At 38.8% G+C, this 22,484-nt stretch overlaps 1 protein-coding gene across 5 annotated transcripts in view; it reads left to right on the top strand.

Annotated features, from left to right (window-relative positions):
• Positions 1-22,484, top strand: part of NCOA2 (nuclear receptor coactivator 2) — a 189,801-nt gene that overhangs the window by 64,158 nt on the left and 103,159 nt on the right. For all 5 annotated transcript variants that reach the window (XM_048286206.1, XM_048286208.1, XM_048286207.1 and 2 more), the window contains one exon: positions 4,480-4,724. The gene's annotated coding sequence lies outside the window, so the exon portion shown is untranslated. The remainder of the gene's footprint in view (positions 1-4,479; positions 4,725-22,484) is intronic.

The raw sequence follows: 22,484 nt of genomic DNA, 5'->3' as shown, positions 1-22,484 counted from the left end.
AGGCAGGATGGCGACTGGCCCCACGCTGAGCCATGTGGTGTATGGGAAAACAAAGGCAGTGTGTCAGGGATGCTCCCGGCCTAACTTCCCCCCCCCCAGCTGGAAAACAGTGGAAAAACAAGAGAAAACCTGGTGGGATGTGATAGGGCCTTGAAACAGGTTAGGGGAGGCTTCCTCTTGGCCTGACTGTGGGAGTGGGACTGGAGCGCTCGGTGGTTGTGGCCACATCTGGGGCTCCAGCTGGAGCTCCAGCAGCTGCTGTGCTCACCATGGCTGTGGCTTGGGGTCCACACGGCTCCAGTGGGCTCCATTTTCTTTTTTCTTGGAGCAGCGTCTTGGGCTTGCTGGCACTGTCTTTCAGCACCAAACCAGAAATGCTGTGGTTCAGAGGAAAGGGGAAGGGACAAGTGGCAGAAAGGGACAAGGTCCACCAAGCTGGCCCCGAAAGCTGCACACACCCTCCCTGGAGCCTGGCAAAAGATGGCTTCTGCTTCCAGCCTCAGCTTCCTCGTACTGGAACCATGCCCCTGCCATGACATGGGTGGTGGTATGGAATTAAACAGTGTTAGAAACTCCAGCCCTTTTTTCTCTAACCATGGCACCAAAGGCAAGGGCTTTGTTTCATATGACAGTTGCACACAAAACTAGGGGATGCAGTGCCACAGTAGTTGGAAGCTATATGTGCTGATGTCAGTATCAGTAACTCACTTTTTTTTTTAATAATATGCCCCAAGTCAATAAAATCAATGGAATACAGGCAGAAGTTTATTATTCCGTTTTAATCTACTTTTCAGTGTGAAGGCAAGCTGTGAGCAGCTGTGTGCAATGTAACAGCGGAGCAGTAACCTTAATGTTGGGAGTCTGTTAATTTGCATAAGAACCATAATGTTTTATACTGAAGTCATTGTGTCATGTTATTTGAACAGATTGAAATGAAAGAGTAAACTACACTATACATGTTGATCAATGCATGAAGTAATTTCTGTGTTGGTGCTAGTATATAGGATTTTATAGTTATATAGGAGTATGGAATTCTTTGAGATATTTCTTGAAATTAAAAAGGAGTCATGATTTGGGGATTTTTGATGATTGAAAGTTCTAGTATTGTAGGAAATTATGTTCCTTATGATGACTTAAAGAACAGCTTCCCTAACAGACTTAATAGCAGAATTTGTTTTATTCATATAGAGAAGAATCCCTCACCAAATGATGCCAGTGTTGTTGATCATAGCAAACACACTGTTTGCATTGTAATGTGGCTTTTGTGATAATGGTATTATCAATAAAAAGCTGTTGAAGGTTTTCAGGGAATATTGTATTTCAAAAATGCTGGAAACTGCTTAAAAAATAGAAAAAATGGAAACAATGAATTTATGGTCTTGGATGAGTCTTTGCTGTTAGGGAAGGTATTTGATACACTTCAGCCAGCTGTCTTTAGTCCTTGTAGGAATACACTGTTCTAGAAGCTTAGTCTTCAGATGTTAAGTTCACTGCACTGAGCCTCACCTTTTTCTTGACGTGTGTAACCAAGTGTTTATATATTCACAAATCTTATATAAATACATGCAATCCTAGAGCCTTTTCAAGCATATCCATTATCAGTGTTTTATGATTTGTTTTACATTAAAGCTCTCCTACTTGAAGTAGTGTTTTAGCCCATAAGTATTGATTTTGATGACAAAATAATTAGGTTAGCTTATGTTAAACAAACACATAGCTTTTTTGGAGGTCTGCTGGATGTCAGATGAGTTTTTAGGAACACAATATAGTAGTCCATAGGAACAAAATCCATTGCAGTTGCTTACAGTTGAGAGACAACTACCAGTGGCTGATACTTCTAATCACTTGGGTAACACTGTATGAATTGAGATGCTTTCCTTTTTCTTCACTGAAAAAAGTCCTTTGCTGACAGCAAATATGTTACACTCTGCCAAATGAAATAGTGCATGAAATTCTGCTCTCATTTTTTAAGCAAGAAGTTTTGTTTAGTTTCCATGATTGTACATTGAAGTACTGAAGTTTCATTCAACCTAATTATATTTTTCATCTGAATTGTAACTAGTGGTCAGATAATTATTCAGTCTTTAAAACAAATACATATAGCTAATATAGATGCTTGATAGCCTGTTTCATTGCTAAATTGAATTCAAAATATAATAAAATTATTTATTAGAAATTTTGGAAAATGGAAGTGAACTTTTAATGCTCTTTTTGTTTTACACACTGATGTTGAAGCTTCTCAGTTTATTTTCATAAGAATTAACATAATTGTTCTAGGAGTGTGCATGTAGGTGCCATACTTCTTTTGCCATAGTTGTTAAGAGTTAGGTGCATCAAATGTCTCTAGACTAAATATGATCTCATAGGAATGGCTAGTCATTCCTCAGAAATAATTATTTCTTATTGAAAAATAAATGTCATAATGCATTTAATCCATGTCATAATTAGCATCTGTCTGTGAGCATGTGAATGTTTTTATCTTTTCCTGGTCTCCTCTTCTGGACCTTATTTGTACAGAATATTTACAAGAGCCATCGGGAAATTGTTGCCCTGTTTGCTCTTAAGAGCTCAGTATAAAAATCTGTAAATTGGACTTTGCTCTAGAAGAATGTTATCTGTTTTGAGAGGTTTTCCTTTTTCTTTTATATATATTCTTTCCTTTGTATGTTACTTGACAGCATGCTGCATTTGTTTATCATACTGAAATAAATAACTAAGTAGCTAAATAGAGAAAAGGAAAGAAGAAGTTTCCTGGAATTTCATTTAAGAAGACTATTCCCACTCCAGGCAGTGGCATTTAGCAATAGTATTGTGTGAAGTTATCCCTTCCCTTTGTAACTGATACAGGGCTGCTCCTAATTTACTGCAAATGTAAAGTAAAATGGATTTGCTTAAATTATCTCTATTAGCTGTGTGTGACCTTCATCAGGAATGAAGCTAACCCATTTTACTTCAGGTCTTCATGGCCTAGAAGTATTTTTTGAGCAGGTTTAGCTTTTCAGGCAGTCATTGGTACCTCTAGGATGAAAGCATCCAAAGAAATGCTGGCTGGACTATGTGCCGTCTGATGATGCTGTTTCTACATTGCTTGTAGGCATGCAACAGAAGTGGTCAAGGCTTGCATGGCATGGGGTTCACTCCAGCATTGTCCACCCACAGCTTGTCCTCCTCAGTTTGACCACTCAGGTGTTAAGATTTGCACAGTTCTTGTTTCAGTGAGCTGAATGAGTTAAGCTGTTAAGGGCTGAAAGTGCCAGGAGCTGCAGGAAGGAAGGCTGCCTGGTGCTTCCCAGTATAGGATGCTCCTTGGAGTTTTTTATAACTTTACAAAATGTTACCCTTTGGGGCTGAGCAGTTGCCTCCAGCTTAATTTCTTTTTGCTGCCAAAATAATTTAGCTATCTGTGAGCATGTGTGGAAAAAGCTGTTTCTCATTGTAGATTTTAAAAAAACACACAAACAAACCACACAAAGAAACCTAATCTTTTTTTGGAAATGCTCGGTGTCACTCCCTTTGAAACAGAGACTAGGAGTTAGAGTGTGGGAAGCGCTAGTGATGGGCACTGGGGAAGAAGAGCAGATTTCGAGTCATGGCTTTGTCAGCACTGCAAAATTCTCAGATTGAAACAAACTGTAACTTTTTTAAGAAATGACAGATCTTGCGTGGTGTCTTGGACATGTGAGAGCTGTGTGGCCTGGAACAGGAGGGAGAGGCTGGATTTGTAGCCTGGTGCCTGAGAGCCAGAAGCAAACCCATGGGACAATGAGATGTGTGGGACCCTAGTGTGGTCCTGGCCCCAAAATGCCCTAGACTGTGAACAGGGGAGGCAGACCCGGCAGGATAGTGAGAGTTAATATTAGGGAATGAAGGAAGAAGGGGGAGTCAAGGGGACAGTGTGGCACTGCTAGCCAAGCCTGGAAGTGACTGAGCTGGGAGAGATGAAAACCCTTGGGGAGCAGAGTAAGGAGACACTTGGCAGGGGTGCTGAAGGGAGGAATGAAGAAGGACCAGGGCTTGAATCAACATGGGCCAGAGGATATGGCTTGAGGAAAACAGGCAGAGAAGTTTGTCCTGGAAGGTCCAGAGATCTTGAATATTAAGTAAACAGTCTTTGATTTCAGTAGAAGCTCCTTGAGAATGTTTTCAATCATCACCTATGGCTAATTTCCATGCAGAGAATCATTTCACATTTGCAACCAATTTACTATGACTTTCCCACAAAAGCTGCACGGTACATCTAAAGATTTCAACCCAACTGCTGTTTTTTGTAGGTGTCAGCTTGGTAATGTCTGATGTCTGAATTTCTTATTTCTAGAAGTGGTGAATGCAAACATTTTTCTTGTGTGGCAGTGTCCAAGTCAAGGATTGCCAAAACTGAGCTTATCTTTGCAAATCTCTTTTGTTAGGCCCCTTGTGCGGAAGCTCCTCAATTTAATTGTATTGAATCACATGCTGATGTGCTGGTTTTTTTCCCCACAGGACCCCTGCTCCGTTCCATGCACAGGATGGACTTGCTCTGGGAATGAATCTGGTTGATGCATTGGAGAAGACTGTTCTCTGGAGTACCCCTGCCTCACTTCCAGCAGAAGTCAGGACGTACGTGGTGGACGAGGCAGGGGATTGCAGAAGGCAGGAGCCATTCTGGTGCTCTGTGCAGCTGCATGCTGCCCTGGCGAGCGGGACTCCCTTCCTGGCTGTGCTGCAGACTTCCTAGGTGATGCTAGGTAAGTTGCTCAATCCTAGCTTTTCTCATGTCTTTGCTAACTTTCTGTCTTGCTTTCTTATGGATGACTTGAGATCTTTGGATCTTACTTGGAAAAGTAGGGACCACTGGTAACTGGGGGTGAGGCAGCGGGGACTGAGGTTTGAAAGTGCTATATAAAGCACAATGTAATGCTAAGTGCTGTGAAAAAATTAGGTCTGAGTTATGCCAAACTGGAGACAAAGTTGTCTTCAGAACTGGAGAATCATTTTGACCTTAAAGCTGTCACTGCTTTAGTTAGGAAGCTAGGAATAACACAGTTATTCTAAGTTAGGAGTAACAGAGTAAGGGTAGGACTAACCATTATGTTGATGGAGCACTCAGCTGCACCATTGAATTCACAAAGAAATCACTTGTTCTGTCTTCCAAAAAAAGTTTGAGTAGTGTGCAGTAAATCAGGTATTGGACCATGCGCCAAATGCCAAGAGTTAAACAGATTATTGTTTTGATTAGTGGTAATTTTGTAATTTTTTGAACAGTGCAGAGGTGCTGTGGAAATGGTATGACATAACTGCAACGTATACCATGCCACAAAAGCGAACAATGGCAACATTTAGGTTTTCTGAAACTTAGCTTCTGGTACTTCCTCCTTTGAGTGCTTGCATCTAGAGATTAGTTTTAGTGTAGACATTTGTATCATGCAGATGATTTGGGGTGCAAGAAGCACAGCATTTTTTGGTGATGTCAGCTCGGATAATATATGTGCATAAAATCAAAATTACATGTAAATTCATCATTCATTGCAGGCACATGACTCTTGTGCCTGGTTATTGTATCAGATACTAAGTAGACGGTGTTTGTAATGCTCACTATCAGAATGGCTTGGAGTCAGAATTTCATCTGCATTTCCTCAGGCATGGGATTTGTATTTTCCCAGTGTGATGTCCATAGCTAGCTACAATGCTGCTGTAATCAGTAGATAACAGAGAATTTTGGCCAAGGCATGGTTAAGCTAAATATTGTTTCAACTTAGCTAACCTAAATGCAAAATATCTAACATTAGATCAGATTTTATGAATTAACCAAGTCTTCAGTGCCTAGAAACATACTGAGTGTGTTTGCCAGATAAGCTGTTACTCCCTATTGCAGGGAAGAGAGCAAGAGAGAGAGTAAAAAACTATGAAGCTTTTATAATGGCTTAATATTATATTAAATACACAGAATAAGAATGTACATTCCCCTTCCAGCCTGCTCACAGGGGATCTACTACATACAGCTCTGTGAAAGGCTGCACTAATGCTTTAGGTGTTGAGCAATATTTTTAAGTGCTGCTTTCTAAGAAAACATGAGGTATTTTTGTTTGACTACTGCTATGCAGTGTGCAAGTCTTTCTTTAAATCTTTGAAAATAAACAAAAAAAGGTGGTGGGGGCAGCAGGGAAGCAGTCTGCATTTTATGAGCAGAAGTTAAAAATGAAATTATTTGCTTTACCTAGAGCATTGAGAATTATGTTGCAATTAGACTGATGCAATAGCACACATTATGAAAGGATCGCACCATTCGCGGAGCCCACTGGAGGAAAGCACGGGACTGGAACAGCAGGGGTGTTGTGGGCCTGCAGGGCAGGCACTGGCACAGCTACACGGGGAGATTATCAGCTAATGTGAGAGAGGAACGCCAAGGAAAATAAAAACTCTGCCGTTCCTGCGTATCCCATAAAACAGGGGCGGGAGGGGAGAGGAGGAGGCTGACTTGTTTTCATCAATGCGCCTACTTTTATTTCAGTGTCACAGCTAATCCGGTGTGGAAAATGTTTTCTGTTATGTCAAAGAAAGAGGGAATGGAAATGGCAGCTAATTATGAGCTAATATACTTCGATTGCTGCTAATAAGAGTGGAATTTTACTCAGCTCACTCTATTTCTACAATAGAAAAGTAAAATTTCCCTGAGTCAGCTGAAACATCTGTTGAACAAATTGGTTCAATTTCATGAGTCTGTTGCTAATTCTGAAAAGTAGATGGTGTTTTATAAGATCAGTAGAGTCAGGGTTAGAGCCCATATTCTTTACTTTTTTTACTATTATTAAAGTAGGTCATGTTGAAATGTTTTGTTTTTATGAATACAGTAATACCGTGGTTCATGTTTCTAGTATTTCAAGATTTGCCTTTGGTTTAATGAGTTTTCTTCACTGTTTTTAATCAATATTACTAATAGTCTTTAAAGTTGTGGGTTTCCAGCTTTGTATCAAGTTCTCGGTGGTGAAGTAGTTGAGCAGTTTTTAGAAAAAATCCTCTTCCAGTGCATTTCTATTTCTTTATTTCTGCATTTTTTTTCTAGTCTGTTTTACTTATGAAGTTTAAATATTAATAGTATTTTAGTTGCTCCTACTGCTGTTTTCTCATTTGGACTAATTCTTTGTAGCTTTGCAGTTGTGGGAAAAGTATCGTAGGTGACAAAGCAGTTTATGACTTCTATATGGTAGATGCCTAAGAATGTCATAGAGTCAACAAGCTGATGTAATATGAATAATAAGAGAAGAAAAAAGGGGAAAATTAAATACAGTTTTTCCAAGATTTTGCTCCCATGAGTCAGAAATGTTTTAATTTAATCTCATACACATACATGCGTCTTAAAGCAGTTTAAATTCTCATGTACATCTCCTAACACTACCATCACTGAAAGGAAATCACAAATGTAATGCAGATCATGTTAATTTCTGTGTGCTTTACTGTTAAATATTATAAAATCAATGCAAGTTCTTCCTATGTACTACCTATAAATGGCTGTAAGACTTTGACATATTTGAAGGGGAAAGCTGGACTTTGAATTTAGACAGTGAATATATACTTTCTTTGTGGTACATATATTACATGGAAAATACAAGACTGGCATTAAGCATGTGCATTCAATGTGATTGTAAGCTATGACATTTTCAACTTCGTGGTCAGCGTGTCTATTCAGAGTAGCTTAGTGTATGAGGGATATGAATGGAAGTTGATAATACCTTCTAATGTTACCTAAAAAGTAAAGGAAATGATCTGTTTATTACAGCTGGTTTTTAAGCTTTAATATTTGTTAAGTATGTAGTGATTTGTTTGTCTTCTTTAAAGTAGAAGATAATGGTGGTATAAATAGGAGGGACAGCAGCATGGGATGTCATTGCTTTTGAGGGATTGCTGGGCTGAGGAGGAGTGGAGATATATAGTCAAGTTTTCTGAGTGTGCGTGTGAGGACTGGCAGTGCAAAAAGCTGCCCCACTGCTGCTAAGATGTTGCAAACTCCCCATGTGTCGGTTTTGTCCTTGGTGCAGCTCACTGAAGCTGCAGTTGATGTTCATGAAATGAAGTGAGGGGAAAGTTTTGTGGCTGAAATCCTGTGCCAAGTCTTTTTGAAGTTGTATGCCGCAGCTGTGCTGTAGCTAAAGAAAGGCTTTCTTTGCCTCCGTCGTAACATCTGCATGGTCTTTAACAGCAGAATTGTTCCATTATGATGTGTCATTTAGCTAATTTGGGTTGCCTTCATTAAGTCCTTTTTTTCTTTTCCTTATTAGAAATGCTCACATTACTTTGGGAAATAAGTTTGAAAAGATCTGGACTTGAGCACTTCTATGTAGAAACAGTAGGCTTCAGTCAAAAAAAAAAGTCAGAAGATGAGTGGAGACTCTGTAGTTCAGTGAGTCTCTTTAATCTGGGCAGCTCTAGATGGATACCATGAATTGGATTTTTGTGTCCTCTCTTGTTTGGAGGTTAGGGGCTGAACGTGGGGCCAGTGTTTGTGGAGATGCCACAAATGTGACATCATGGCAGTTAGTGTTGGTGTAAGCGCTTCCAGAAGTGTGGCTTGCACCCTCTGTGCTGAGGTGTCACCCCCTCTCCCTTGTGCCAGCGCCGCTGCAGCCACAGCTCTGGGCTGAGCTGGCTCAGGGAGCCAAACCAGAGGTCAGCTCGCTGCATTTTTGGTTGAGTCACTTGGCTGGCTCTTGACCTCTTCGAACTTCCGTTGGACAAATGTCTCCGCTGAAGATGGCCTGGAAGAGAGGAATGGCAGGACCAGCCTCTTGTAGTTGTAAGTTGCTTTCAAAACCATGCCTTGAATGAGAAGGCAACCAAGGGAAGTGTTTTCAAGAAATGCCTGAGCTTGACTGTGTACTGTCTTTACTTTTAAAGTTGAGAGAAATCAATCAATCAGGTGTAATTGAATTTGAAATTTTAGCTTTAGTGTTTCCTCTAGTTGAAGGTTTTTGCACTAGGACTTTTAAACTGAATTTTTATTTAATCTTCTTACAGTGTGAGTCTAAGAGGTCTGTAATTGTTCACTCTGTTAGCCCTGTGAAGCTGGTGAGTTCTTAAAGCTAAAGGGTGGGATCTAATTGTCTGAAATAAGAGACTGTGGTCTTGGAGAGCAAAACAAAGGTGGTGGAAATGCTGCACTTTCTCTTTGTTAAGGATTTTGGCTATCTTGGCTGTAAATATCTTGGATTTATAGGGATACCTGACTCTCAAGCAGTATGTCCTGAACTAAATCTGAAGGAATACACTGTAAATTAAGTGGGGTGTGTGGGGGTTTTTGGTAAGAATTATCACATTTTACCATCAGGAATTACTGGATATCCATTTGCTTTCCAGTTGAACAGTAGGATCAGTCTTCCTTCTGTAATCTTGTAGGAAAATGACTGTACTGGAAAAGCAAGAGTGCTGATTTACGTAATTGTGCTCATTGCAGAAGTTTGGTTTGTGAGTTCCAGTTAACATAAATAAGAAAAACGAGAGAAAAAGGAGAGGAAACATGCTCCTGCCTATTAGGGTTGTTAAATAATATTTTCAAAATTATCTTCTCCTCAAATTGTGATTTTCTTCAATTTATGCCAGTAAGGCCGTGGTTACTCCCCACACTCAGTGTGTCTATAAAATTAAACATATACTTGCCACAATGAAGAATGCACACTACACTGTGTAAAATAATAATGCTGCTATTACAAATTACTTGAAATACTGCATATTGAATGGAAAAAGTTAGGTCTCCCTGCATGTGTAGTTCAGAATGCAGCCTGCCTGCCAGGGGAGTGTGACGCACCTGCCTCCTCATCTGAGAGTGACCATGACCACTCACCAGGGACTGAGCACAATGTAGTGATAGCTGGGCATTTCAGTCTCACGCATGAAAAACATGTTTCCTAATGCCTAAAGAGTACAGCTAGGTTCTAGGAATAGATATGCTTGTCAGCAGTAGTCCAAAATATGCATTTTATCTACACATTTAAAGATAATTAGCAAAATGAGATCATAAAGTCAGTAAAACTGAGCACATTTAATACATTCTGGTTCCAGTGACGTTACTGTGAGGTAAGGGCAAGCAGACCATGGCTTGTTTCAAAAACAGGAAGTGCCTACGTTTATATAAAATTGCATAGTTTCAGCTGTCATAAATGTGGTTTCAATGCAGTTACAGGAGTAAAGCCCAAAGTAGTTATAACCAGCTTACTTCCTCTTCCAGTCAAAGTGCAAATAGCCATATAATTAACAATCTGTGGCTCGTTTCTCTAGCTGGGTTAAGTATTCTGTTTCGCCTGTTCAGTCACTGTATAAACACAGAGGGAGCTTGACTTGGTTAAGAACATTTTGAAACACAAATATCCCCAGTCATAACCAGATCTGCAGATTCACAGAAGAGGGTCTTCAGTTGCCCCTTGAGCTTGGCAGCAGCAATGAGACCTGTGAGTGTGGCTGGCACCCTGCCAGGCTCCTTGGAGAAGAGTGAGTCTTGCCAAGTTGGCGTCTTGCCATGGTAAACTGCATGGGGCAGCAAAACCTGCTGCAGAGCTGGTAGACAGTTCTTCTCTTTAGGGACTTCCCTTCTTACATTCCATTACAAATTGGCTTTATTCAAAGTCTTTTATCATTAATTTTTTGAGGACTGATTGCTCAGCTTTTTTGGACAGCTTTTTTCTGAGTTAATTCACCCGTCCTGCCTTTGACTCTACTCATGCACTTAGTGTGACAGAAAAGCATGAGAACAAAAGGATAAGAAAGAGTTCCTCTTCTGTTCCTGTACACTCTTGGGTCGGTTTAAATATGCTTTAGGTTGCCTGGGGAGCCTTTGAGGAGAGCCCTAACTTTTCATCCAGACAAGGCTTGTCGCACTCTGTCTCTGCTGATATCATGCACTTGAACAGAAAATACCTACTGAATATTCCCTATATACTCTGCTTGCTGGAAAGGACCATTGAGGAGCCTTTCCAGGGAAAGTGTGCTCACCCAGGAGGTTTTCTGTAGGGAAGCACTGCAGGAAATGGAGCTGCAACACTGGCTGCATATGGTGACTGAGAGTGAACCTTTTCTTCATGTGGTAGGTGGCACTGCATTTTGCAAAGCCCTGTGAGAAAACTTTAGGCAAAGCTCAACAAAGACTTCTCTGTTCTAAACATAATATAGAACATTTCCCTTCCCTTTCCTATCTTTCTTCTTCAACTATCAGATGAATAGTGGAATATCATAAATTCATAGTGACCACCTTTTGTCTTTTTTCCTTTAAAGGACTATTTCATCCTGTCCCAAGGTTTTCATTTCATCAGGAATAGCTGGCAAACTCATTTTGTTGTCACTGGAACAACCAGAAAAGCTACATCAATGACCAGAACCTTGACTCATGCTTGAATGGAGTTTTGAAAAGCAGTCTTAACAGCCTTTGTGTAACGAACAAGATACGTACACCAGTGATTCCAAAGGGAACAGAAATCAGGACAGAGTTCTGCTTTGAGCTCCCTAGTGTTTTAGCGATGATGTAGCTGGACAGACAAGGGAAGACCAAAGAAAGTGAGAAATCCTTTGAATTTTGTAGAAAATCCATGGTTGTTACATATATTGAAGTGTTTCTTTCATTCCAAGTAAAATTTGGAACCTTTGAGGAAACAACAGGTTCATAACATTTTTAATTGTATAAAGGATTTATTTTCTATTCTTATCTTCCAATGGTGTTGAGAACATACAGCTGCCACTCTGAAGAGGATGGTTGCACAGCTTCTGCTGCTGTGTCTGCTTGCTCTGTGTCTGTAGGTAATAATTTATCATAACATCAATATAACATTACCTTCAGTCATTCAGAAAAGCCTTATCTTAGGTGCTTGCCAGAGTTACTCATGTGTTTCTTTGCTTAGCGTGACATGGCCGTATTTTCCTTCATGGCTTAGCTCCTACCCAGGCACAGGCGGTGAAATTGCGCTGTGTTTTATCACTGACTGAAGGGATTGGACCGAGCTGTGTTGTAAAAGAGGACAGTAGGGCCAGTCAGTTTGTTGCAATGAATGGATTGCTCTTATTCGTGGAGGAGTATCGTCCAAACAGTGGTCTCTGGGCCAAGACCAGCCTACAGGAAATTTCCATCTGCTCTGCTTTTTACCAAAGGAGATGGAGAGCAGCTTTGCTGCAGCAAATGCTGCCCAGCAACTGGACTGCGTTGGAGGCTTGCCACAATCCAGTTTAGAGGGCTGGCTCTGAGGGACTGGAGGAGTCTCCCTTCTCCTGTGGTTTGGCTTTCTTTCCATGATAACATCTTGATAATATTTCTAGGATGGCTACTTGTGGCATGTGCAGGCTGGCCAGGTTGGTGACTACCCCAGGGACTAGGAAGTGAAGTCTCTGAGAATTAGCTGGTGGGAGGTTCTGCATCCAGCCGCTGAAACAGAATTGCCAACTCCTTGTAATAAGTGACCTCTTTTAATAGAAAACCACATCTTTTAAAACACTTCATTAAAAATGCCCTTATCAATTACAAGCTCCTATACCATATAAAAAGCACCTTATTTGCATATGAAGTAATTAAAATTCAAACTTCTAATTGCCATTTGAGAAGTCAAATACTAATTTTTGAGTGGATTTTGATATTACTGTTTTATATTGCCTTCTAGGAGAACTGCAAGATTATTTTGAGACTGTAACTATTAAACTCGAAAAGAATATGGGAAGATGGAAAGCTCTGTATATATATAAAACAATAATAATATTAATAAAATGTATAAAGTTGTATGTGTACTCTTCATTGTCATGCAGTGGTAGTCTATCAAATTTTTATTATTCTGAGATAATAAGCATATCCACTACATGAGAGCATGGAATACCTTTTTAATCTGTGCAGATCACCTAAAGCAAGTGCTTCTAACAATTTTCTCCACACTTGGTTGTGTGTTTTTATCATCATAACGGTTAAATACTAAATGAAGATTTAGATTTTTATATGATTTATAATTTTTTAAACTTTTGTACTTTTTCAGATTCATTGTTTTAAGAATTTTCACACGTAGGAAATCATTAGGCTCTTGTACTAATGAAAATGGTTCAGGTGAAAATGAAAAAGTAGAAAAATCATGTGCAAATTGGGTGGTATCTTTAAGATCTCAATTTACTATAATTCACTCAGCTGATGGTAGAAGAAACTTGTTGCTTTTGTGTATGTGTATTTATACAAATAATCTGGATCGCTTAATTCCAATACAGTCAAACGGAAATATATGCATTGTTGTAAGGAGTTACTGCAATTGGCCTGGTCTCTAATTGTATAGCAGAATTGTTGTTCTTAAGTAAAACTGAAAGAAAAAATTCTGCACCACAGATCCCTCATGATACTGCTCTGTGGACCTACATAAAATCCTGGTACTTGTAAATTCCCGAGCCTCATCAGGTTCCTGTAAAGTTTCTGGCTCCAGCATGAAAGATCTCTTTGCTGGGAGCAGATTGTTTCTCCTTAGCAGGAATGGGGCCCACATGATTCAGCTAACCTCATTACCAAGATTGGTGTTGAACTCTCCAAATTACCCCAGTAATATAAAGAGTAATATAAATTCATGCTCAGTTGCAAACTTTCTAAAATCACCTTTTGCATTGTAGGAAAATTAGAAAAGATGTACAAACTTACATAAAAACACTTGAGTGGCTTTCTAGCACTTCCATGCTACTGGATCACATTGGGGTTCGAGTCAGGTTTCCCAAATTCTCAACTTCACTTCAGTCTTTTTATCTCCTGATGAGTTGTTGCTCCAGTTGTTTGAGCTCTGCTCTAGATCAGACTTTTCTGCCAAGGTGAAAAATTTCCCTGTGTTGAGACATGTTGTAGATACGTTTGGGTACCTTCAGCCTTCCCCTTTGTGTTCTTAAGAGTCAGTTCTGTTGCCTTTGTTTCTTCTTTTATACTGGGCTTTTTCCACTGTTCATTTTGCTGCTGATAGCTGAGTGGAGTAGGTTTCCTGTAACAGCATCCATCTTGCTTTCCCCTGGGCGAAAGACTATTCACTTGTTCCTGGCCTGGATCATAGGTGTTATCAGTCCTGTTAACAGATGTCTGAATGCTGTGTATATATGTGCACACAGTTTATTTATTTTTTGGTATTTATGTATTGAATATGTATAATAAACATCTCGTTGTATAGAATTTTGTCTAATATCTAATAGCTAATGCCTGGCATATGCCAGCATGTTTCCGAGTTAGATAAACCTCTTTCATTCCTTTAAAATATTGATTCCTGTTTTACTTTGGTTTTTATTTATTTCTCTATGAGAAATGAAATGTTATCTGTAACTTTTTCTGTTTTCCAAACATCTCGTTGACTTAAACTGATCAGTTTATGGAAGTAATATAAGACTTCATGTATAGCATTCTAAAGAGATGTGCTTGCACATCTAAGGTCTTGATCTTTGCTGTAAGAGCTGCTAAGTCCTATGGTCTTTGCTGTACCAAAGAGCTGAGATGGCAGACTGGTGTTGCCATAAAATCTACATCTTGATTTATTTATTTGGGGTAATTTTTATTCTGTCTCTTAGTAAATGATGTGACTTCATAACTATTAGCATTTTGTATGTGAACATATTTTATTACCTGCTTGGAAGTGGCTTAATGCTGTTATTTGATTGACTATTCTCTGGTTTGTATTACTTCACTGATCGCAGTGGCAAGGGCTGGTTTATGTTCTCTTGTTACATTTACAAAAGGTTTAGCAACTAAGAGTCAAATGTGAAATGGAGCAATGTAACTATTCATGCAAGTGCTGACTTGTGTTTATATTCTTGAAGACTGAACACACTTGTATAAATGCTAGATTAAAAATAATTTATAACATCACAAATCTATCACAATTCATAGATTACAGTAAAATACATATCTGTGGAAAAGTATCTATTTGTGTCTCCTATTACAAGTTAAATGGGCCTTTGTGTCTGTTTTTCTTTAAAAGCTGTCTAGCAAAATGTACAAGATGGATTTAACTATTGCGGTATTACTTTTAAGTGATCCGTTAGTATAGCCAGCTGTTTAGTTGGGTCCTTCTAAGTAAGCTTTCTGTGAAATAGTAAGAAAGTCAAATAGCCTCCTTTATTTTTAGCCTCTTTTCCTATAGAAACAAGGCTTATGAGGTCACACTGTGCACATGTGTAGATGCACACACATCCCTTCAACACCCCTCATTATCTTTTGAACCTATTGCTGATTTTGATCACGTTTTTTGGCACAGTGTTGATCTCGAAATTCAGATCCCACAAGTTTTGTGAAAATAAGTAGCTGAGTATAGGTGGAACCACCTAAAGGTGCCCTGACAGAGGGAAAGGTTGCAGCATGAAATAATCTTATTAGTTGTCTGGGAATCCTAGCGATGGGAAAAGAGAGGCTTTAAACAAATGTCCCAGCTGTGGGAAAAGCTTCCTTCAAAGCTTTCACCTTTCTAGACACCAAAGTCAACCAACCAGGAGGTATAAATCTGTGGGAGATGAGGCTTAATTAATTCTGTTGTTCATGGATCTACTTGTTCCCTTGATATTTAATAATAATAATATCAGTAGCATAAATGCTTCCATGCAGTATATTTTTGCATATTTAATCTTTACGGTAAATATATAGGGATATTCTTTTGACAGTCCTATTTTTCAGAAACATTTTTCAATTTCACTGTGAACATTAATTTAAATGTTTACAGAGCTCCTTCTCTCTGTATTAGTGCAAATCGAGCAGTTCTTTCCCCTTACTTTTAAAATGACAGATATTGTGAATGCTTTCCAGCTCTGTTTTGCATGCGGTTCTGGATTGCAACTAGCCAGAAATGCTGGAGAATTCATGGCTCTATGATTGTGCTCCAAGGGAGTTAACCGGGAAGAACGAGGTCGGTACAGTACGCTTACTGAATATGGAAATAATAATAATTATAAAGCTAACCAACAAGAAGTGTATTCTTAATAAAATGTGTGGGTTTTTTCAGTGTAATCATATGACTCTATAATACAAAAATTGCTTTGAGAGTAGGTCAAAGATTACGCATAGCAGAGACTTGTGTGATTGGTTATGAGCAAGCGAAAATAGGGTAAACTTTTGACCCGGCAGCAGCAAATGGAACTGTGTAAAGCACCTACAGATGGCAGGATTTAACGTATAGTCGGTCTCTCGCCCTTTCACAGCAATTATGATCATATTACAGCAGGCACTGAGGGGAAGGCGCTCTGCAACTCTAATACAGCGTGTCTTTGAAACTTTTGAATATGGAGTTGCGTTTTGTTTTTGTAGAGCCATCAATTAGCTTAGCAAGAAGAATTCCACTTTTGTTGCTCGTGTTTGAGTCAACGAGTTCCTGACCAGCGTGCCAAGTCCATTTGGAACAAAAAAATCATTTGAACAGTCTGAATAATTTCAATAATTCAGACTGCAGTAGATTTATTGCTAAGCTTGAAAGACTCAGTGAAAGTTTTTATGCTGTTGTGCTGCTGATGTGGGCTTGAAGGGATGAGGAGAGTGTGGTTCCAGGGAGAGGTCTGGGAAACAACACTTCCAACCAGCTCCTTGGATCCTTGTGTAGATTCATGCATCTTCCTGGTTGAGTTTTAAGTTTGCAAAATTTAAACTTCAAAAAGACCAATCAATATTATTTGACAGTACTGTGGCATTTAGATAATTCAGTGGCTTTAGGTTTTGTTATGCCTATGAAATACATGGCAAATTAGAAGAAGTGAAAGTGTTGTGAATTAGAAACCAATGATTGCCCATTTCCTGTAAATTTTGTCAGTTACAAAATCAGAAGCCCAGTTGCACTTCTGGCCCAGAGTGATAGTTCTGAAGTCATCTGAGCATATTTTGTGTAATTCACTGCCTTTCAGCTGTTTGTGTGTTTTGTGTATGTACGTGTGCAGACTTCTCCCACAATTGTTTTTTTTATCACGCTTGCCGTATCGGCATTTGGGAAAAGAGTGACTTATAGAAGGCATGCTTCCTTCTAGTTATGATCCAGCCACTATCTCCTTTTCTGTCTCTCTGTGGTGCCTTCTGGCCTGTAATCTGATGCGAGTGCCAGATGTGGGGAGGTGGAGCAGAAGCAATCCAAGCTTTTTAGACCATTTCACGGAGGGGGTTATTTTATTATATTTGTGGTTCACAAAAATTTTCCTTTGGTTTTTTAGAATGACTTCTACGGAGAGGAGAAATTGCAAGCATATGGTAGTAAGCTAAATAAGATGCTGGAAAATGCTCTTTGGAGGAAGGGAGAATTTTCAAATACTGATAAAGTGTGGTTGGTTGGGTTTGCTTTTTTTTCTTTTAAATCATGCTGAAGCTTGCACTGTACATAGACTGCTGGGTGTAATTCCATTTCTTTTTGGAGATGAATTGTGTTCATTTTAGCCATGCCTGTACCTGCAGCAAAGAGCTGCTGCTGCAAGCTTTAAGGCACTTAAACGGCTCGATGACTGCTACTACATGAGTTTGATCTGGTCACACAAGATTTCGAAACTTTTCCGGTTGTTAAAATACAGTGAAATGAAAACTACTCTCCTCAAATGTCAAACAGCACACACTCTCATAGATTAATTCCTTCAACAGTTTTATAACCCCCCTCACACACAAAAAAACCCACCACCAAAACAAACTTTAAGTCAGTTAAAAATCCCACTTTTATAGATGAGCAGCTTTCAGATCACCTGCTTTGAGTTGCACTCAAAATTTGCCTGGACCTGTTATGTCCCAGCTCTTCAGAGGGGGCTCATGGCCACAGTGCTGCCCTGTGCTTCCTGTGGAGCTTGGGCTGGGGATGTTACAGTGGCCTCTGCCAGAGATAGTGGGTTGGCAGGGTTACCCCACAGACCTCATTAAAATGTAATTGAGTAACCTTAATCTAAAGGTAGTAGCATAATTTTTCATTGGAGGTGGTTGTCTGTTGTGTTCATGACTTTAATGAATTGGGGCTTCTTTGCATGACAGCTGTTCCACCTGAAAATAGGGGCAGTTATTGTCAGCTCTCTGCCTCATAAGTACCAACTTCATAGAGGTATTCTGAATTTGTTGTACTTGCGAAATGCAAAAACCAAAAACAACTCTATAGAAAAAGATTACTCTTAATATATGAAGTAGAAAGGGAAATGAATTAAAGAGGTGGGTTTCATACTTGGGAAAGAAAGTGATTTTCAGAATATTCTGAATTTTTTCTAGTTATATTCTTACTATTTTTGAAGTATAAAAAGGTATTGAAACATTATTACTGAAATGTTATGTTATTATTGAAACATTACTGAAATATTACGGGATTATTCCCACAGTTTCACTGATTAAAATAGAAATCTAATTGAAGGATGTGCAATTTTCACAGCTATTATGTAAATAACTAGTTTTGTATTCCAGTACCTGAAATATCCTCAACAATTATAGTTACCTGATGAATACCCTGTGTGCTGCTTTAAAATGTAAAACATATTAACACATCAACCAAACTGGGGGGTATATTAAACCTGTAACACTGTGACCTGTGCTTTATAATGCCTGCATATTCTTCTTTTAATTCTGATCATTATTTCTTGCCACAGTGTAAGACAGCTGCTCATATTTCCTAATCATTTCTGGAAATAAAATAGTTAAAATTACTCTTCTAGTATTGCTCAAAGCTGAGTACGAAGGTTTCCATTATGAGTGGCACAAAAAGTTCCTATCTACCCTTTGGTAAGTAGGTGAAACGCCTGTGTGCAATAAGGGTAAGCTTAGTTTCCTTTTAGTGTTATCTAAATAACTAATTTAGTTTTCCTTTGTATGTGCTCTGAAAGAGTAATTGACAAAAGCTGTCATTTCTTAGACCACACCTTGCATACAGATTCGAGTAAAGTGGTGGGCTTTTTCTGCCTCCAGAAGACAACTTTCCACACCTGGTGGAATCTTTCCTTGTTGTCCTATATTGAGGTACTGCTCACCTGTGTCAGTACTTACCTGGTTTAACCCGGGCTTGAAATTAGTGTGGCAGGAGGGCATCATCACAGCTGTACCAGTAATATTTAGGTTTCTGCAAGTGAGCTATTGTCACAAGAGTATTTTGGATATTGAGATATATTATTTTTAAGTTGTCAATAAACCATTGTATAATCATTACAAATAAAGTAATACATAGAATATAGTTATAGCAATGTAGTATAACAGCTATTTTCATGCTGCTCACCAAGCTAAGTGCTGGCTGTGTAATTGTAGGATAAAAGCAATAATTTGCCCATACTGATCTAGCTAAAAGAACATTTTTTCTTGATACATTTAAGTTGCTAGTGGAAGTGTAGACAAGGTTCAGGTTTAGATTTTTTCCCACAAAAAGTATTAAAATCAAGGTGAAATATTTGTTACAAGAAAGTGTTGAATTTGATTCTCTTCATTTGTAAATGAGTGAGGAACTCCGCAGATCTCCATTCCCGAGGTGTGTGATCTCCTGAGAGAAATTTTCTCTTTCCTCACCTAAGCTGTGAGGATCACTGGCTTTGCACAATGTCTGTGACATAACAAATACCTTCAAAATCAAAGAAGTAACTAGACACATTCATTTTCCATAAGACATGGGAGTTAGGTCGATACATGCCTTCAGCAGAAGAGACGGAGACAGGAACATGACATTTGTGCCTCTGTTGGCTCAGGGAATGACTTTGACCTCCTGACAGTCAATCCTGAGGAGCAGTGGGATCACTGGTAGGGTGCAGATTAGTGAAAGCTAATTGGCACCAAGCACCAACCCTTCCCATGTTTGTAGACGTGACCACTTACAGCTAATAAGCTTATAATAATTTCTGCTTAAGCACAGGTGGTGAAAGTAGCAGTGAAAAAAAGGTAAGGAGCTTAAATATGGAGCAGGTATGGGGCAAACTGTGATGAAACACGTGCAGTGTGTGGTAATTGTCCCTTGCCTTTTGCGTGGAGGCTTGTGTTTATCCCAGTCCTCCATGCTGATACTCCTGTTTACAGTAGAGTAAGGGAATCAGAGAATCATTACTTATCTCTCCGTTACATCAAATATTTTTGCAGTTGGGCATGAACATCAAGACTTCTGAGGGTTTCTTGTAAATCTTGTGCAGGAAATTATTCATGAGGGGCACATTTCATTGTCTGTTTGATGGACTCCATGTGCACAGAGGAATTGAAGATTGTATTTTGTTTGGTCTTCTGAATGGTTTTGTATTTTGAAAGCTTAAAAAATTCTCTTCTCTAGACCAGATTGCTTTTCTGATTGGAAAATAGCACGTGCCTTCCTGCCTACTTTGCATTTGTTACCTAAATGGAGTAAATTCAGCTTGGGGAGGCTTGGGAAGAAGAGAAGGATTTAAAATGATTCCCCTTTAATTAATCCCAGGAAAATTCTGGCAAATCTGTCTTTTCTTAGTGCTTGCTGTATGTCTTTAAACTCCATTTCATTCTGATTGCATAGACAAATCAGGATGGGTTTTTTCGTCCCCACAATGATCGTTAGATTTGCCAGTAACTAAGTTTTGGGGTTACCTCATTTTAGTACATACAGAATAAGGAGTGTGGGTTTTTTTGTGATTTCTTTTTTCTTCTTAAAACCTAATTTTCTGTAAAGGAAACATTTCAATGGTGGTGTTAGTTAAATCTGGCTTTGAAGTGCTGACCTTTTATGAAATAATGTTTTGCTACCAATTGTTATAAGCCAGTGGTGATAACAGTGGTGATAATTTTTTCCCCCTGTAAAATATAAATCTTTGGTTTGTTTAAACATAATGTTATTAGAACAGAGTAAGCTCCCTCTGTGGCAGATCATAGTACCTTCTTTCTTTGGGGAAAAAGAAACAAACACAAGCAAAACAAAGAAACAACCCAAGGCTTACTTCGTTGTTATCTTTCTTGGCTAACACATAGGGACCTTGGGTCCTACTACTACTGCTGCGCTCCAGAGGGCAGCTGAACAGATAATTTATGTATGTTATATGCTTCTAAGTTATGCATGTTATATGCTTCTAAGTTCTCTGCAGTCTGCGACAACATAAGGACTCCATCGTGAAAAGTAAAAAACATTCCGAGCTTACTTCAAGAAAGCATTTGCACACAATCTTTACAGTTAAGGCCATGAATGGAGCCATGTATTTAATGTTAGGTAAGGCAGTTCAGAGAATTGCAAGACATAAGTATTTAATCCAAAGCATTACTGCTGTGGTGTTAACTAACAAACTGTCTTCCCAGTGCTACATTCTCACAAATGTTCTCATGTTTATGTATCAGTTTGGAGTTGTTTTCTGTACAAAGCTTTTTGCATATTTATTTTTATTTAAAGTATTTTTCAGATGTTAAAGTTAATTATTAACATAAAGGGAAACACCATTTTTTTAGCAGATGAAAATAAAAAAAGAGTATTTCCTAGAATAGTTAATATGGTTAGTTCTGGTTTACATACCTTAAATCCTGGTAGTGTATCTCCTGGGAAAGTTGCTGGAAATAGAATCAGTGTTTTCTAAAATGTATTATTTTCTACTGTTCATGTCTCTCTACAATTTTTGTAGCAGTATACTAGAACTGCTACTGCTTTCTTCAGGTTCATTCTGATATCTGATATGGTGTCCAAGACAACCTCATTGTGGAAGAAGACAACTTTTGTTTCATCCCTCTTTAGCAGATCCTGACAGCTGTGGCTGTGAATCCAGTGCCCTTTCCAGAATGCTTGCATAAGATTATTCTGGAGAATTCCTGTGCTGTCCTGCTACCACATACCTAGAGTTAGTAATTTTTTCTCCTTTCTCACCCAGGAATATGTTTAGATTTTCTGTATTTTTACAGAGATAGCATCCATCATGCTTTCTCACAGGTTTAATTGAAGTTTAAGGCAGTATCTGACCGTTCTCGTAGTGTCACTGTAAATTGCAACCTGAACCAAAAAGGCAGAATGCCTGGTACTACCCACTTAAATACACCTGGCTTACTAGATGACCTTGAATAGGTAATTTTATGTCTCTGTTCATCCTGAGATCTATAAACTTCTGATAATAAAACATATATCCACCTTTGCAAAAGCTCTTTGGAATCAATGAGTAAAAGGTATCCCATAAGGTCAAAATATGAATTATTTATTGCTACATGACATGCACAGCATGCAGACTGTAAGGTTATAGATATCTTGTCTGTTCCTTTTTCCCCTGAGAATAAAAGTCATAACTTCAGAGCTCTACCAGAAAAAGAAGTATTCACTGTATGAAATCTAATTTTATGTGTATGACTGTGTGATAACATTGAAACTTTGGCTTCCCCAAGGAATTGGTTTCAGTGTTAATACCCATCTTCCTCTGAGAGGTGCAAATGTAGTTTTCAAAATAATAAACATTTTTGAAATAAAGAATGAATATGAGAAGACTAGAAAGAATAGTCAGGGGTGAGGCAAAGACTGGGCTTTGAAGTAAGCAAATTAGAGTTTCATGGCATCAAAATTGTGGTAAAGTTACTGCAGGGTAAGAGATTGCTTGACTTCCAAGTCATTGCTAGTGCTTGTAGCCATTTGTTTTCTAATTGACATCCCAGCAAT

Source organism: Corvus hawaiiensis, chromosome 26 (assembly GCF_020740725.1).
Source record: "Corvus hawaiiensis isolate bCorHaw1 chromosome 26, bCorHaw1.pri.cur, whole genome shotgun sequence".
Lineage (NCBI taxonomy): Eukaryota > Metazoa > Chordata > Aves > Passeriformes > Corvidae > Corvus > Corvus hawaiiensis.
This window is presented reverse-complemented; position numbering and strand designations above follow the sequence as displayed.